Source organism: Buteo buteo, chromosome 11 (assembly GCF_964188355.1).
Source record: "Buteo buteo chromosome 11, bButBut1.hap1.1, whole genome shotgun sequence".
In the NCBI taxonomy this organism is placed as follows: Eukaryota; Metazoa; Chordata; class Aves; order Accipitriformes; family Accipitridae; genus Buteo; species Buteo buteo.
In genome coordinates this window covers 6,620,137-6,639,454 of record NC_134181.1, presented here as the reverse complement: position 1 = coordinate 6,639,454, position 19,318 = coordinate 6,620,137, and the positions used below count along the sequence as shown (strand labels likewise).

At 44.1% G+C, this 19,318-nt stretch overlaps 1 protein-coding gene across 5 annotated transcripts in view; it reads right to left on the bottom strand.

Moving 5' to 3' along the window:
- MAF (MAF bZIP transcription factor) overlaps nt 1-19,318 on the bottom strand; it is a 194,074-nt gene that overhangs the window by 115,904 nt on the left and 58,852 nt on the right. The window contains exon 3 of one of the 5 annotated variants that reach the window (XM_075039982.1): nt 13,438-14,535. The exons of the other annotated variants lie outside the window; for them this stretch is intronic. The gene's annotated coding sequence lies outside the window, so the exon portion shown is untranslated. Of the gene's footprint in view, nt 1-13,437; nt 14,536-19,318 lie in introns of those variants that run through there. 5 annotated transcript variants of the gene reach the window in all.

Genomic DNA, 19,318 nt, shown 5'->3' with positions numbered 1-19,318 from the left:
GGGTGTTTTATTTATCATCAGGGCATCCTTTGCCGGTCAGCTCCTATAAACCTTACAGTGACACAAGATTCTTACTGGCAGACAAAATAGTTAGGTGTATACACTGTTCTCGGGGGAATAACACGATTTCTTGTTCTTTTTACCAGCATTGTTTAACCAGGTCTGACAAACGTGTTTCTAAGCGAATGGAGTGCATCTGGGTCTAGCAGAAGCGCTTGCCTGTGCATGCACACGCATCGTGCATCGGGTGGGTGTACGTCCCTGCCTGCAAACACGCTGCCTTCCAGGATTTCCTCCGAAATGTCTAAAAATTACCAGTCAGGATTAGGGTTAAATGACATTTGGTCTTCTGAGATTTCTTTCTGTAACTGACACAGAGAGCAAGAAAGAGAGAGAAAACCTGAATAATTGAGAGGGGAGGAGGGAGAAAGATTTTTTTTTAAAGAAAAGATCAGTTCTCAGTTGGCAAGAGGAAATCCCACCAAGGATATGTGGAGATAATACTGAGCTGCTATTATACGACTGCATCCCACTGAGGAAGAAGTTATCTCTCAATGGATCTGCAAGGATGTTTTAAGTGAATCAGTAAATGAACCAGTCTGGGGACGTGAACAAAATATGTGTGTTTTCCAGTCTCTGAATATAAACAAACAAAAAATAAATATTCAGAGATTACTCCAGTTAGTCCTCTCGAAAACTCTTTGAGCAATAAAACAAATAATATGGGTGTTTGCAGTTCAGAGCAGATGATCTCCGTGGGGGAAAAGGCAGGAGGGGAAGGAGCCGTACTCCTCCTGTCCCAATCTTTGGTGATTTACTCACCCGTCACCGCAGCCCGGCGCAGAGTGGTGTCCACACCACATAAAGCTCAGTGCTAACATACGACACACATAATGGACCTGCTTGGAAGTCTTCACTCCAGGATTTATGAAGAACAATCTAATTATTCAACTCAGTGCTGCTCACTACCATTATTGCTCCTATTTAAAGCCTCCATGGAACAGGCCATTTGTCTCAGGGGACAGACCTTGTCATAGCGGTTTTCATTGATAGAAATATACTCCTCGGTTTTGATAGCAACCCAGCTAATCCTGGAGGGACTTGGTAAACATATCTCACACTTGATAGGCCCAAGGAATTAGGCCTTGACAGCCCAGATTTTCCAGGAGCAGAAAAATGGGGTTGCTTTACCAATAAACTCTAATTAAAGAGGAGCAAAGACCAACCCAACCCTCCGCAGTAAAGACGCAAGCGCTTGCTGGCTTCCTCCCGTGTGTAATTCTTGCAGCATCCCGAAGGAGGGAGGGGGCTGTCAGCTTCCCCTGCCTGATCAAACGGAGGTGGCTCTGTTATTTATAACCCTATGATATGTAACAGATGAGAGGAGTCACCTTGGCTAAGCAAGTCACTCGTGTAACCTAACCTTGGGTGAGCTACCTCTTGTGCGCAGCAGCAAGACAAGGATGTGCCGTGGTGCCAGCTCGGCAGGACAGAAAGGGAGGCACGGCGAGATTTCTCATTCATATCCACCGCATGGCGTGACTTCAGTGGATTCCCTCATCTTCAGTGGAAAGTGGTTTTTAATTTGCCTGAATATTTATTCATTCTATTTGTATGCCAAAGAATAAGCGTAAACGTCCTTTGTTCCTCCTCTCCTACCAAGAGTTAGTGAAGGTTTGCATTTTCCCCTGCAAAATACTTTAATGCAGCGGGGGGTAATGAACATTTACTAAAATGCATTTGTGGACAGTCACCAAATTCCTCTCATTGACTGCTGGTACATGGCCAAATGCTCCCTGTAACCAAAGAGATGCTGAAGAATAAGAGTGCGTAGCTTTAAGCCGGCCAACCTTAAAGGGAACATTTTTTCAGCCCTTTCACATTACAAACCAAATGTTGTCCTGAGTGCAACCCCCTGCCTTCCACAGGCTGAGCAACATCAGTACATCCACCAGGATTTAAGGTTGTGATATTCACGGGGGGCCTCAGGGAACTGGTGGTCAGGTTTTTAAAGGTATTTAGATACCGAACTCCCATTGATTTTGAGACTGGCTACATGTGTGGAAATCTTGCTATTGCTTTTGCTGTTTTATCTGTCTTTGCTCAAGGCAGTGCTAAGAATGATAGATGTGCCATAATTAAAAATATACATGGAAAGTGCAACCCACATATCTCTACTCTTCTTTATTTCCCTTCCACCGAGGAAGTCCAGAGCTCTTGCACTAGGGTAGAAACTGGAGTATTTCTTTCCCTTAGAGAAACTGGCCATTTTCCTCCATCATCCATACCACTTTTTGAGGTTCCTGGTCTGAACCTAACCACCAAGCTTTGGTCTTTTGAGCATTTCTCAACAGGACCTGAAGACCACTCTGCTGGGGCTTTCTCCACAGGTTCATTTTTGCTTTCATCTCTGCCAGTTTTTGAAGGCATAATGAGCAAAAAGTGCTCACAGCCTTGGCAGGGAGCTCAGAGGTGCTAGGACTGTCTGCATGCAGGAGGGCACGCAGCTCCTCAAAACTTTATTTTTGAGGGCATAATCACAAATGCAATGACTTTCAGGACACAACCGGCAGCTCTGGAACATAAAGGTTAAAAACATGTGCTTTTCCTTCAGACACAATAGATGGTTGCAAAGGGTTTTGACTTGCTTTGCCCTATGCGTAACACAAAAGCCTGGCTTTGGCTACTTGTGGCTAGCATTAAAGTGCTAAATGTTGCTGTATACTCCCACACGCACATTGTAGCCTGAAACAGAGGCAGTAAGTCATGGTATAAAAGAAATAATCTGATTTCTAATTTGCTGACTGGGGCATACTTGAATATTTGTACTGCAGATTTCCTCTCATGCTGAATATGGTAAAGGGTAAAGGAGCTTTCTTCCTCTAAAGGTTAGAAAGACCCAAATTAAACAGAAAAATGCAGCTAAGGCTTGCTCAGCATCCCTGAGGGATGCTTTACAAGGGATGAAATGGGCTCGATTCTGTGCTGCTATCAGAGTGGCACCAGCATGGACTTCAGTCATTTTTTATTTACATACTTCTTACGGGAGGCTAGGGCCAGTGTTTCTGTGCTTCTCTGGTTTTAATTACTTGGGGAAAAATGTGTAATGAGATCCAGAATCAGCCACCTGTTGGACTAAGCCCATTTCCATGCAGAAGCTGATACCCGACAGTCCTCGGTGCCTGAGGCAGAGTCAGGTAGGAGTCACTTTGCAGTGAAGGGTGCAGAAAAACTGTGATGGTTATAATACAATACACTTGTGATGACATTTTTTAATGATCTAAAGATTAAGCACCAAGTCCGACTTCACTTGCAGTCAACAAGGAAATCAAACTACCTCAAAAGGGGGATTGAGCCCACCCAAAGATGGAGGGATTCTGCATGATTGGCATGGAGGAGATGGCTAATTTCTGGACAGCTAACGTTGAGGGAATGGGTCTCAAGCAGTTATGCTAGAAGCCACCCTGATCCTACACATGCATAAATTACTGAAAGCTCATGTGGTTGCTGAAACAACGTGACTTGACTGTAAACATTGCAAATAGAAATCAGTTATTTCTTTTTAAACGCGCTGCATGGAAACAAGATGAACGCAAGCCAAAAAACCATGTGGCTCTGTTATAGATCATGCTGTATCACAGCTAGCAAGAAAAGGCTCATTCCTGGCTTCAGCGTGGATGCTTGCTGCTGAAGGTAGTAAAAGTCCAGCTAAAGTTATTTTACTAGCTTGTAAGTAACAGCCCTCCCAGAACATAAATTATTTTCCTATAGGAATTTACTCTTCGGGGTAAGATGAACATCTCTAAGATAGTCTGGTGATGCTGTCTAAATAGATTTCATTGCAGGATCAGGATTGTGGGACTTACAGTCTGGCTTTGCTCTGTACTCCCACCTTCCTTACAGGTTACGCTCCCCAAACTAGTGAACTGGCCAGGGCCTAATCCAGTGTGTCCCAGTGAGCAAGGTGACATGTTGAACAACAAAGGGAATTCTAGATCACAAACAGTCAACCGAATAACGTGGCAAAAGCTTGGGCTGCTCCCCGGGACATCATTTTCTCAGGGCTTATTGTGCTTTTTGACTGTGAAATAGCTTAGCTGGAACCAGCAAAGACATGAGGCAGTGGAGCTGAAACCCGGCTGCTGCTGCTGCTGGGAGATGGGGTAAGCAGCACATGCTGCTGCAAACAAGGTGCATCAAAAATCTAGCAGTTTATTTTTTTATGAGGAGGGCACAGCAAATCCCTAGCAGTCAGGACTGCCCATTTTAACAACGTCTCGTGGTGCTTTTCCCCATGCCAGAGCAGGGGGTCATTAGCTCACCCCGGCCACCTCTGCAGCACCGCGCCACGCTGAGCTGTGTGAACTTCTGTGCACCACGGAGGATACCGCAGCCCCAGTCCAGAGAGAGGGGGAAAGGGAGAGAGAGAGGGGGAGGTAGAGGAAGAGAGAGGGAAGGAAGGAAGGGAAGAAAGGTAAAAATGATTCTCAAATGATCCCTCAGCAAGTTGGACCAACTTACAGCAGTCCTACCTATGAAAATCACCCTCGGAGGGCATTATATATCAGGGCTTAAGCATAAAAAAAAAAAAAAAAAATCATTAGTTTAGCAGTAGGTTACTTCCCTCAGTCTGTTCCAAGGAACAAATACCTCTTTCTCCCCTGCCTTCCCCACACACAAGCACAGACACACACACACACACGCACGCGCACACGCACAGGCACTGACATCCCCCTGCCAAACATCCATGAGGTTGCCCTCTCGCCCGGAGCAGTGGGTGTCTGGCAGAGCTTATGACAGAGGAAGAAACAAAATCCGATGCACACGGTGTATTTCAGTGGAAGAAACTCTGCAGTATAAGGTATTTCAGTAGTGAGACATAAATTTGTAAAGCCTTCTCTTACTCACAACAAAACCCAAAAGGAGACTCTTGCAGAGCAAACTGCCTTTCCCCCAAAATTAGCTCCATCGCGTCCTACAGCCTGCCTAAATCTTTTGGCACATTTCTGAATATTGCTATTCTAATAAGGTAAGGAGCAACCGACATCCAAATAAATTCCAGCAAGAAGTTCCAGTTTACTTTAAAGTCATTGACTCTCTTCTGAGGAGGTCAAGGCAAAGTTATTTGGTTGTGGTATTTCTTTTGCTTCCTGTTTTAAGTTACCGAGTTCATGTACCATCAAAAAGCTGCTGACTTCTACCCCTCAGGTGCCTGTGCTAAAGTGGAAAATGAGCTGCTCTTTCTTCTCCCCCTCCTCCCTTCTGCCTCCCTTCCTCCCTCTGTGCGTTACTTTGGGGTTGTCTGAGTGACAGGTACACAGCAAACAGCCACCGGAGTGTCCTTAAGGGAAAGAACACATAGAGATTTTACAGATTTTAAAATACAGCTGGGTAAGAAACTGGCCTTCTAAGGCTCCCCTAAATACAATGAGCATATAAGCACCCCACGTAGCCCAGAGCCAGCTACAGTACAGACCTGGAGACCAGAAAGCGATGCCTGAGCCTGCAGACCTCAGAGCCAGGCTGGGATTTCTCACTGTCCACGTCGCGATGGTGTTAAGATGTGACAAATTAGTTTGACTTATTGAGACTATGGCCACGGCTGCAGCTCAGATGAAATTTGGGTTCACACTTTTACAAGTTTGAAAATGTGGATTTTTTTTTTTGCCTTGAGTCATAAGTCTTTAAAGGGCTGTGTAAGACCCCAAGGCCTCATGGAAAAGTCAGTGTAGAATAACTCCCCTGAATAAGTTAAGGCCTTTCCTGACCTCACTACTAAAATATTTGAGGCACTAAATGAAACAAGGCAGTAAGAGGAAAAAAAGGTTCTGTGGACATGCTACAGCATCTCTTTATCTTCACAGCCTGAAAAGGGTGGAGCACAATTAGCTCATCTGTGAGAAATTTGGGCAGGCAAGGAGCTTCAAAAAGTGATAAATTCGGCTCCAGACCAGGATCCTGTTGTCCCCCGAAAGGCAGCTTAGAAAGCAGCAGTTAAACTGGGGAACTCATTGCTGGAAGAGGCTGTGGTGGCCAGAGGAGCGAGTGGGATCCAGAGGGGACCAGAGGAGCCCCGGAGGACAGACACCTCCGGGGCCATTAGATTCAAAGCCCCAGGTGCAGCCACTCCTCTGCTGATTTCCAGAACAAGGAGCATGTAGCAAAGGGAAGGATCACACCAGCAATGCCCCGTTCTTCAAACGTTCCCCTACAGTGAACATCGGAGAGAAAATAAAGAGAGCTGTACAGGTTTTGCAGAAACCCAGATCTTAGCTCCGTGCTACTCTGTCTCTCTGAGGACTGACACTGCTGCACGGATCCCTCGCCCGCCTCCAGGATGGGGCAAAGCTTTCAGGCTCGGTGTAGGTACATGGCAAGCCCCAGGATGCATCCTCACCCAAAACAGGTTTTCTGAGAAATGGAAGCAGAAGAAGACATTCCCAGGCAGCTGGATGTGAGAGTATTTCAATATCCGCTCATCCAAGCTTTAATCTCTAAATTGCAAAAACATTAACATTATTGATTGATCAGACATCAATCCAACAGGAAATTTAATTAAATTAAAATGTGTCACTGAGCAGTCCTCACTGCGTCACGTATAAATCTTTGGTAATAAGTTGACAAAGACAGCAGCGATTGATACCGTGTTCCCAGTTTAATTTATCCCCCCCCATTTTATTCTCCTGCGCTGATAATGAGTGCGCTCGCAGACTCACAGGGGGACAGCCTCACCCGCAGGGCATCCACCCCACGCACACCAGCACCAAAGCCCCCCACGTCCGCGACACAGGGATTCTTTACAGCAGAATGGGCTCAAACCAGACAGCTTCTGGGGCGACACCTTCATTCAAGGCACCGTTACGGGGCTGAGCACAGCTTTCCTATTTCAGACCATCTCCTCCTAACAGCAGATTTGTCCCCAAAGGCAGCAGGGTCCCGGAGAAAGGCTGCGAGGTCCCTCGCATGAAATCAGTTTATTCCCAGGGCGAGCACGCACGGCCCCAACCCCAGCCCGTGTGCAGGCACCGTGCACGGAGGCAGCAGCAGCTAATGGTGAAACTACTAAAGCAAGCAGTGCTGGAGCCCCCGCCAAAGCACAGACACATGCGGATAATAGCAAGATGCTAAGACGGATGATTAAGAAACAACTCCGTAGAGCAACTTCTTTGGAGCATTATAAATCATTACAGCTGGCTGAATAATACAAAAAGAGATTAAGAAATATTTTCTCCAATTCATTTCTGAACAGCAGTGGGCTTGGTTTGCTGTCACTTGTGGCAGCATGATATTTACTGTAATTTATTATTACTGTTGCTGCTTGCTGCTATTCAGGCGGCCACTGGCTATTTTTGAAAAAGTTTGAGAAGTTCATGTGGGGTTTTTTCTAAGCTATTTTTCGTACCTGCTGGGGTCTTGTTTGCTCCCCAACATTTGTTATTCTCGTTCCCAAGTGCCGGCGTCTTGAGGGGAAGCCAAGGGGCCGCACGCAACCGAGCTCACACACCGCAGGGACGGGAAGAGCCGAAGGGAAGGAGTCAGCAACCAGCACTGGGCTGAGATGGCTTCGCTTTCAATAGAGTGTGGGGAGGGAAGGAAGGGAAATCCAAATCAGTATTTATAGGCATCAAAATCCAGCACTAAGCATTTTGCAGAGAGAAGGAAAACAAAGATTAAGTTACCCAGATGAATGTTATTCACAGTCAAATACTTCCACGCTCACCAAGGAGCATGCAGACTCCTGCGGTCTCTCTGCCTGCCGAGCACTAAGCTACACATGAACGGTGCTACCTTCAGAAACCGCTTGCATTATTTTGGGGGCTGCTTTCGTTAATCTTACCGAATCCAAACTCCAATTCCATTTCTTGAGAGCCGTCCTCAAAACAAATACCGAGGTAATACTGATCAGCTTGTGACTAGATGTGAAAATAGAGCTGTCTCAGCACAGAGTCCTACAGACAGAGCACAGATTTTCTCTGTCTCCACCTCCCACTTGCAGCACAAGTACAGTTTTCATGCCTTTGTCAGAAGTGCCAACCCGGGGAAGTTGCAATGCACAAGTAAGGAGAGGAGCGATGAATTAACTCAACAACGTGCATTGCTGACAATAAATCTCTTAAGAATTTGATCCATAAAGGTTTACTTCTCCGTGCTCCATGTTAGCAGTGACTGTTCTCGGGGTATCCAGCAGCACGTGGTGTGTGTTTCAGCTCGGATGTGTGTCATCTGCTTTGCAAAGGCAAATCCCCACTGCACAGAATGGACAAAGTGAACTCAGCTGCACAGGGAAATGGATCTGGAACTGCATTCAGAGGGTGTGATTTATATATAAATTATAAAATGTGTCAATTCCGGACACCCATTTAGAGGGATTTTGTCAGACCCAGCTCTGGAACGTGTATTGCCTGCAGAAACCATCCGGAAAACCTAAGAGGCTGCTTTAAACCCCAACGTGTGAAAGGCCCCAAACCAGGATTTAATGGATTAGTACGGCTGAAAAGGACCATCATAATCATCTGGTTTTGTTTCCTATGTAACACAGCTGAAGAACTTCACCCACTCGTTTCAGCATCAAAGCCATAACTTCTGCTGAAGCTATTGCATATCTTTAGAAAGACACTCATACTTGATTTAGAGACTGAAAGTAATGCTAAATCCGCCACATTCCTAAGCCAACTGTTCCAGCCGTTAACTACTCTTACTATTAAAAAGGCACACTTCCAGGGCAATTTTCTCTAGCTTCAGCTTCCTACAGTCTGATCCTGCTACGTCCTTCCTCACTGTATTAAGGAGCAGATTACAGTCAGGTTTAAGTTGTGGGGACTATCCTATGAATCACTGCACACTTTCTCTTCTTGGATAGTCTTGGAAATATGGCACCTGAGAAGATTTATGAATGGACAAATTCATTGAAAATATCACTTGCAAGAGAATAACCAGAATAGCCCCCCCATCTCTTCTGATGAAGAACTTCTGTGCATTTTTATGTATGTATCTGTGTATTATTTTGCTTTTAATCTGGTGACTCTGAGCTGGTACGGACAGAGAGATATAGATAAGTGTGTGGCACACTCAGAGCTCTCCCTTAGCATATTAGTCAAGGCGTAATTCTGTGCATCAAAGCAGTAGTCTGTGTCACATCCAGCGCAGACACTGAACAATGTCCCTTTAGAAAGGGCAGAGGGTGAGAGTAGCTTTATGACACTATTGATTTATTCTGTGCCTGCAGTTAAAAACTATACCCAGACAGACAATAAAAATAACTGCTCTAACCATATAACAGCTTCCTGCTACTAAAATGGATTTTACACTTAAAGTCATGGAGGGCTTTTCTTTCTTTCTTTTTTAAGTCTCAATTATGATTTTTTTCTGAATAAATGGAAATGAGAAATTGTCAGGGCTGGTTTAGTCCTGATGTTGTCCTTTTTTCTGCTCTCCTCAGTGTTTAAAAAGGCCAGGATTATTTTCCTGTTGCAAAATTGTAAGTGCACTAGTAGGCACAATAACCTGGTCTTAATCAGACCAGATAGCTTGGCGCACAATTCCTACATGAAGAATTACACAGTGGGAGTGGTAATCTGGAATGGATTTAGCATACAAAATAAAATTGATTATGGTCTTTGTGGCCAACTGGATGAGCCGGGATTGAGGTCTCGGCCTTAGATTTGAATGTTAAAATAATACCTAGAACAACAGGATCATCTCCTAGAAAACCTATTTTCACTCAGAGGACCCCATAGATTTGCATGTTGAGATTTACGCAAGCTGCAAGTGCTTTGCTACATTGAAACCGCTGTCTCAAGCAAGTTGCTAGCAAGCTTCTATGGTAATTAGCAACTTTCCATGATAATAGGGAAGGAATCTTAAAAATTGAAGCCCTGTCTGACTGCATGGACATGAATGGATCAATGAAATGTTTTAAGACCGTATAACTCCTCATGAGGTCTCTACCAAAATCCCTGAAACTGCTGAAGAAAATTGAGAAGGTAGCGCAACAGGCTCATGACCGGAGAGGTCCCGTCTCTTTGTACCTATCCTGACCTTGTGTTAGTGCATTTTTGGACAGAAATGCAGTGATTCAGATCAGGGAAATTATCGATCTGAAACTTGGGCTTTTTTCAGATGTTTTTTCAGCAGGATCAGTTCCTTGCTCCAGTTCATCAGTTCACGTAGTAGCACCTATAGGCACAAAACATGGACAATGAGGTGATATAAATGAAAGCTGAGACAGAAGGGAAAATCCCGATCTATATATAAGGTAGTGTGAGAGAGGATGAGGCAGTCAGGTAGAGCAAGGAGAGATGTCTGTCACTGCCTGTTTCTCTACAGAATGGAGATAGTATGAGGAAGAGTACGCTGGGCTGGAAAAAAAGTGCTCAGAAAAAGGAAAAGGAGGAGGAATCCGCTATTCAAGTGCCATTCCCCTTCCACAGGTTTTATGATTTGGGAGATACTGCCTGAATGACATATCATGTGAGATATTGTAATGTGGCCTCCTGTCCCTGGAGATGCTCTCAGAAATTAGATGATTCCATCAGCAGGGTTTTTATAAAAGTGAGCAAACTTTGTAATAAATGAACCCAAAGAATGAGAAAGTCAAGATTAGACTTCACATCTGACTGGGGGATTTTTCCCACTTACTTGTGCTCTGTGATAAAGCTTAGATACATTAATTAACTTGCTTTAAAATTGACTTATTGAATATGTTTGCAAGATATCTTTTTATCTTAATCTGTAAAACATACAAACAGGAATGTTTACACAGAAAATGACCCTGTGGAAATCGCGTGCTCTCCAGTTCAGGGAGAGAAGACAGAAGACTTTTTTCAGCTTTGCTTTCACATGTCCTTTTTGTGATTCTGGCATTGGAAACCTTAACTTCAGTTCTTGCAGCAGGTGGCATTGTCTGCTGAAGTGCTCAGGTGGACATGACACTGGACACAGGGATCTTTTTCAGTTTCTCTGATTTTCATGTAATGGTCAGCAGACAATATCTAAGATGGAAGTTAAAATTTTTCTTTAAATTACGGGGTTGATTGTTAATCATCGTATCTTCAACTCATCTGGACAAACCAGGATCTGGCCCTTACATGCTTACATACACCTCCTCCTCCCTCACACAGGATTTGCAACCCAATTTTGAGAGTACAATTTCCCGATGAATCACTCCTCTCTGTTCCTTATACCTCACTTTCATTTTTATTACTTTTCGGGAGCACAATTATTTTACATCCTTTCAATCATCCGCCTCTTCTGAGGGCCTCAAACGTTTGACCAATTTGAAACCTACAGAATTATCCAGTTCGTCTAGCAGCCCAGTGAGCCGTTCCCCGACACGGTGCCATGGGACCCCCGTGCAAAGACATCATGGATGGCTCCCTACAGCCAGCTGCACGGATGGCTGCTCTCCGTCTGCCTCCATGCCTGCATGGCTCATGAGCAGTTCAGACAGAACCCGTTTTTAAATGGGGGTTCATGACCCATCGCAACAAGTTGCACCACAGCTTCGTCAGCCTGGGGTGAAATATTGACCTCTCTGGATGGGAAGCTTAACTGGGAGAAGAATTTCTCTCTGAAAGTCCTAACAGCTCTGCAATGTTGGAAAAAATCCTTATGGGGGAGTGATCCCTTCTGGTGCTTTTCCAAGCCTGCTCTTCAGAGTAGCAGATATATTTATATTGGAGGTGGGTTGCTAAGCACTATACAGGAGCTAGGCACAACAAACGAGCTCCCCAGGTTTGACTCTGTGCTGGAGTACAGCTACACGTGTGTAGATGGCTGCACAGCTCAATAATTGTGATAGAACAAAAATCCCGAGTAGGAAATTATTTAAGTTAGCTATGGCACCTGAGGGTTTGCGCCGTGGAGATGCTCAATGGGAGCTGGTCTTTCCCAGGAGTAACGAAGAGGCTGGCAAGTTTTATGAGGAAAGGAAACCATTCTTGATGTCTGTTGGCACAGGTCAGAACACAGGGTACATCTTTGAAGTAGATAACGGGTCATGAAACAGCCTGACTCAAAGGGGAAAAGGCCATGTCTCACCTGATCTGGTCCCATGTTATAGATTTACCACACTTAAGCAACTTGTGCCAACGTCAAATCCTTGAATTTGCATGGTTCTGGGATTTTGTGCTATATCCAGGAGGTTGTTTCAACATAGCTTCCTGGAGGATGGAGCAAATGTCGGCTGCCTCATCCATTCCCCCTCCAACACCGGTGAAAAGAGCAGCAGAGCATCTGATGTTCTGCATCTTTCTGCACTTCCAGCTGAAAGTTTCATTTGGGAAAGAAACAGGCTAAACAGAACAAATAGGAGGGAAACCTGAAAGATCTGAGTGGATGTTGCTGTTTGCAACTTAGCAAGCTGGTCTTTGAGAAATACTCTGTTCACTAGCTGGATGCCAATTGCCAAGCGATGCTATCAGTTGATTAAAACACAGCCTGCCAGCTTCCTGCTTGATAAAACTAAGTACAATCTGATTGGGAATTCTCAAATCCATTACCGAATGACTAGTCCATCACTTAAATCAGCGCACACCATTTCGCCATGAATCATCAACATACTTTGCTAATATATTTGCAGCAGCTAAATCCTGACAAAACCCCTGACAGTTCGTCAAAACGGTCCCCGAGTGCCGGATTCCGGGGAGTGGGAAATGGCAGGAGGTTCGGACCGTGAGGGTTTCCTGTTGTTCCCTGCTCAGCTGGGCGAAGGTCATTTCCTCTCCTCTCTCACGCAGAAGAAGCTGAACCCCCAGCCCTTAAGATATGTCGTGAGCTCCTAGAAACAACAGCCAGCCCCTGCAAGGAGCCTTCTCCTGCACAGCCACGCTGACGAGGCAAGATCACTCCCCAAAGAGAGGTGCTGCTCATTACCCTTGCCTCTTCGGAGGTAAATAAGGTGATCCTGGGCTGCAGAGGAAAAAAGTGCCGTGAACTATTGCAAATCAGCCTTGCACTTTATTTCTTCTGCATGCTGTAACACAAAAAAAAAACCAAACAAACACCAACCAGCAGGGCTGCAGAGCCAGGCTAGCATTCCTGCAGCGGAAGGAAGTGGTACGCTGCCAACACATTAAGGGTAATCCACTAGTGGGTTGGGGTGTTTAAAAAAAGCCCTCTTTTGTTGGCTCTTTGGAGAGTTTTTTATCTGCTGAGTTGGAGGTGGGTGCCCAACTCCAGATATACATCAGTGTTTGCACATCAGCTGCAATGTATGCTTGATCATCCCGATGTGATAGATGGAAGTGTTACTCGATGAATTGCTGTGGGACACTTGCTAGCTAAATAACAACACTGATATACCAGAAGACCAAGTTAACCCCGGCAGAAACATAAAGTCTTCATGCCTTAACAGAAAGAAGATCTTATGGAGGCGAACAAACTGATGCAAAATCTTCTAAAGAAAGTGAGCAAATGCAATAAAATTTGAAGGCCATTTATTACTTATCACCTAAGCAGCAGATTATAATGAAATGGTGAGGTCAGAAAGATAATAAGTCCTAACCATGGGAATGCTTAGATAATGCATTTATAGCCAGTGCTATCCTCCAACTCCACCATTCCCCATTTGTGTCCTTCCACCTTCTCTCTCCTCCGTGCCCCTCCTTTGGTTCTCCCTCCCCTTCTTTTTTTGTTGCAATGAAACGTTGCAAGACCTACTTGAGAAACGTACAGATAATACAACACTTCTATGTAAAATGTCAACACAAATTCTTATCTGGTGTAAAGTCAGTGTAACTCCATCTCTGGTCTCAATACATTTTATTTACAAGAAAATGCATAAGCAGGAGACAAATATCTATTGTTTGCACAGGTTCAAAAAACATAAACTATAACATAAGGGGTAGTTTGTACTCTCCCTTAAACTGCTGAGAGTCTGGGAAGTCTTTCCAGAAGTGAGACTAACTTGGAACAGGTGTAATAAAGCAGAGATTCACAGGCACAGTTTCTTCATTTAAACTAACACAAAGTGAGAGGACAAAGAGGCTCCCAAAATTCTGCCCTTGTGGTTCAAATTTGAATATATGTTTTTAAAGCTGGCCAAGCAACTGAAATTAAGCCTCATGTAATTAAGTTCCAGTAATTTGAGCAGAAAGTAGTCCTGGGAAAGTTAGCACGCTGAAAAAGTTATGGCAAAGCAGATATATTGAATTTTTTTATGCCACTCCTATCACATCAGAAGTCCACAAAGAGGAAACTTAGGGTAAATCAAGAGTTTCCAGTCTCTGGTGTGAAAAACCCAGAGGTCCATGGACTAAACCAAACAAGCAGCTGGCTGGGTGGTGTGTTCCCACCTGAAGATCTCTTCAAGCTTTCTGTACAGGACCATGACACTGCCCCAAAGTCTCCATCCTCAAGAACGCCGCCTTCATCTTCTCGAATGCATGTGGCATTGCTCTCTGTTCCTTACACCCACCAGCAGTCCTGGCTTACCTCCTGCTGCCGAAGAAACTTTTGGCCTCTTCATGGTGCAGATTTACAAGCAGTGTGATCTCCTCTGCATCCAGGCGTCACCACTCCAGGTCTTCTGGGAGACTAAGGTTGGAAATTGGAAAAGGGATCACAAAAAGTGATAAAAGTAGAAGAAAAAAAGGACAGCAGCAAGGAGGAACAGCTACAGAAGACGGGGCAGTTAATAAACAGAAAGGGTAACGAACCAGGAGAAGTCTTGGTGGAAGAAAGAGGAGCAGCAGTCACAAGAGCTGCCAGTCACCGGCAAAAAGGGTGTCACGTAAAGCATTTGACCCTCTCTATAGCACAAGCTCCACTCCAGGTTGGCATGGGAGCTCTGGGCAGTTTGACAGCCTTCCTCTTGCGAAGGAGGGTTCTATACACCCTGAAGGACTTTGTGGTGGAGCGGCTGACAACTTGGATCAGAGCCGCATGTCCCACCAAGCCCTGGCTTGCTTCTGGAGAGAGGCCCCCACTGGGTCTCCTCTGGAAGGAATCTGTGGGCACCAAAGCTGCTCTGCAGCTGGGCTAGTGCCCAACAAATGGAGACAACCAGGGGATTACTGCAAAACCACCCCAGGCTCCAAACCGAGACACTAGTGTAGACAGAGCTGCAGTGTAACCCAAGAGAAACAAGGCTGCTGCCAGCCGCCTTACATTCACTAAATATACCTGGGGAAAAAACTGTAGGGGATTTATAACACAAAAAATGTTGAAAACAACCAGAAGTGTTTTGTAACACTCTCCTATTTTAGTAGGTCATATTGTACCTTCAACATTTCCACAAACTTCAGCTAACATCAGTCAGGTCTCTACTTAAGGAACAGTGAAACGCAGTTTGCCCAATGATGACTAAATTACTCGGGAGGAACTACAATTGATAAGACAATGATTTATGGACCTATTGTTTTCTAGGTTCTCGTAAATAATCCTAATTGGTGTTAATCATCCACCCTCTGCTTTGTGTTATCACCAAGCAGAGTACACTTCCTAAAGTAGCTATTTAGGGGCATAATCCTTCTGAAAGGCAAGACAGCTATTGACTTCAACAGGATCTGGATTAAGGCGCTCAGAGAGAGGAAAGCAACTCTGGAATATGAGCAAAACACATCACACTGTCTTTTCATGTCTGCATTGAAAAGTTTCTTTTCAATATGCTCATGGTAAATTCAGTGAGTTACAGTAATCCTTTCCACTTGGGCTTCTTGCAGTGACTCTTCAGTCTTTCTACCAGCTCAGAAATGCACCACACGGGATCTAAATTTACCAATGCTATTACTGCCAGTTTGCAGCTCCTGCCCGCATCCCCTTGCAACGGGCTGACGGTGTCGTATCTGAGAAAGACTGCTTTGGAACAGCAGACACCTGCACCAGGACTTGGTGTCTTTCTGTCTCTGATTTTATTGTTATCCCTGAAAAAGTACTTTGATCTTTTGGTGCTTCGCCATTTGTCACGCCGTACCCTTGTCAGGAGGGAACCGCGGAACTCGAGACCTCCTTGCTTGCTGGTTTTAGGTGTAAGGTTTGGTGGGTTCAGTTTTAGCATACAGATGAGCTTGCTTGACCTTAACAGGTCTGCACTTTAAATAACGCTTAAATAGCATTCTAGAGGGTACAGTCGCACGCTGCTTGCTTATGGAAACTACAAGGAAACCAGACAGCTTTTCAATTCGTGTATCAAAGAGAAGGAGATTTACACATAAAAGGGCGAATTATTTTGATTTGTAGTTTTCAAGCCACTACGCATTCTCCAACATAAATGCTCCCTTGTCTCTGGTTTCTGATAGTTCATATCAGGTTCAGTGGCCTAGATTTTCAAAGGTGGTAATTTTGGAGGCCAATATTTCTGAGTGCCAACTCAAGGTGCCTTAAAGAGACCAGATATTGTTAAGATACTGCATACCTTGGAAAATTTGGCCATTTGAGGATCTCTCAAACTAGACACCCCGAAGTGACAGCATGGAAAATCATCAGGGGTGGATTTGCCAGAGGAATAAAGCTCTTTTCCCCACTACACCGTCCCCTCCACTGCGCTGCTCACGCCGGTCCTGACAGCATCATCCCCCCATCACCATTCAAGGTCCCTGCAGAGTCAACATTACCAGTCCTTTTTGACATTCTCAACCACCAAACATCCTACATAACCTATAAAAAGAGCTCACTTCCTTAGCTATTTCATCTTTTAAATAGCTATCAGAGAAAAATCTCCTAAGGCCTGAGTCTGGGTAGCTAAAATCTAGCTATATGGTATTTGAGGGAGAGGAGGGGAGAAACCCTATCCCATTATCTGCATTATCCCGTTACCCTTGGATGTCTTCCATGTACTTGGAAGAGCAGTGCCCCATTCTTGAGGCTTCACATTGCAGCCACTGCCTTTTTGGCAGAAGAAGGGTGGATGTGGATCCCTTCAAAGTCAATCAATGTCACATCTTTAATCAATCGAGAAGGTCACCACTGTACTTCCATCAAGAAAAGTTGGGTACAATTCTCGCTGAGTACTAAATGTTTATGGGGGACTCAGGTTGCAGTGGGTGTTGGAAAAAGTCTTTTCTGGTCCTGACCTCAGCACATCTTCTATTCCTAAATTCTTTTTAAGAGGTTAGGATCAAAAAAGAATTATATCCAGGACTCTGAGAGACAATGATGCAGAAGTATGTATAATGAAACTCCAAATTACACAAGGCTGACTTACTTTTGTGTTTCGTTATTGCTTTGAAGACATCCAGTTTTGCTGAAAGGCTCAGGGAGCTTTTTTGTGAAGGCAGGTCACATTTTGAGCAAGCTTACAATGATATTGAGTTTCACATCATAATCATCTACAAAATTTCATTGTTCAGCTGGGATGCCTGTTAGTGGTCACAAACCAGAAATTTATTGCATTTCAAGGAACTGTGACTAGGAGGGAGGATCAGAGCAAGACATGTGTGAAAACCATTCAAACCATTCAAAGTCAGGACCCCTTGTATAAACAAACCTATCAATACAAAATGCTGAATCTGTTAAGCCAGAAAATTCTTCCCCCAAATTGGAGTCATTTCATTACCACTCTGGCACAACTGGAGCAGGATCCACAGCCCAGTAAATTCAAGGGTAGAATTTCCATTGATTTCCAAGGAGCCTGGATCGGATCCTAGATCACGTTGTCACACTGCAGCAAAACCCAGCCGTGTTGCAGTGTACCCACCTACTCTCTAAAGTCTCGGCTCTAGCCGTTCAAATTCATTGCAGGTACAATCTAGGTTATTCCAGCATTTGCCTGGTGCAATGCTAAATAAATACTGTTTTATCAAAATCAGCAAGGCTGAATACCGCTCCTCATTAGTAAATTAGGCCAACTAATGAACACTTTTTCTTAAGAGGATTTGTCTGCTTAAATCAAAACCAAGTGTCAAACATCCTTATTCTATCAATCAGACCAGTGCCCTCCTGCACCAGCTGTGGGCTAGGGCTGGCTAGAAACATACGGAAAAAGTGAATGAGGACCTCACAATATTTTTTAATGAGGTACTTAGGCTTCTTTTACAACTGGGAACAATCCAACATAATCTGGTTAGGTAAGGGATCAGCAGCTTCTGTGAACACAAGAAAGAAAGAAGGGAAGAAGGAAAGAAAAAAGGAAGGCAGGCAAGAAGGGAGGAAGGAGGAAAGGAGGGGAGCAACACCCTGTGTTTCATTTGCTAATACTTCGTGTTGACAAGTCACAAAAACACAAAAACCTTCTTTAACCTCTTGCCTCCTCTTGACAAAATCATCCACCTACAAATTAAAATCATCTCCAGTCATTGCTGGAATTATTTTCCTAGGCAGTTCTGTAATGTAAATTGTTGTGTACACTAAGAAATTATTTTAGAAATAAGACATAGAGTTGGTTTTTTTTTTTTCCTCTGCAAATCAAAACAGAAGTCCGTATCTGAGAGGAATTCCTGGGAAGAGCAAATAATTCTCTGGAGCTGGTACTAGAGTAGGTGCCCTAAACAAACCTACAGAAGGAGCATAATGAGGCAATGATTTATTGCGTGCTATGCAACTCTCACTGCTATGCAGTGTGTTGTAAGAACCAGCAAAAGGGAGAGGCAGTAATGATACAGCTTCCTCCTCCTCATGTGTTTCTGGATATTACCTGCTCTGGATATGACTGCGTGACACTGAAACGGGGCTGCAACCACCCTGAGCTGCAGGACTGGCAAATGATCTTCGTGCTGCAACACTTTGTCTAGTCCTTAAAGCTGCACCATCTCCCCCTACCTAAAAAAAAATTTAAAAATCTATATTTGGATACTCTGAAGCTTTGCACAAATACAAAATGTCATTTGTGTTGGACGTGTTATTGCTCTATTTGCACAAAAAGGATTTTCAAGAATGTTTCCATCAGTAGGTGGAATCCTGGATCTTCCAAAGTCAAGGGTAAAACTCCCCTTGGTTTCAAAAGGGGCAGCATTTCACCTATTCCATTTTAAATGCATTAGGGACTAAATACAGATAGCAAATTCTGCATACATAAAAAAATCTGTAAGAAAATCTTGGTCCTAAAGAATTACAATCAATTAAATGAGGAGCAGAAACAGGCAATGTAACCGGTATTGCACCAATCAATACAGTTCAACATGAGTCTGATCTTAACTGGGTTGTATTTGCAATTAGCCGTGCTTTTTTGCAATTTAAAATTCATTTGGGTTCTTGTAATGACTGGTGGGCTGCTTGCAGTTCTGCCCATATTCCTCCCAATTTCTCCAATTTCAGACTACAAAAAATTCTCTACAACTAAGAATTAGTCTTCAAATGTGTTTGGTGAGTTATTTATAATAAATAAATGTGAAAAAAATTACCTGCAGATTACTTGTGCTCAACTTCCCCCCCCCCCCCCAAA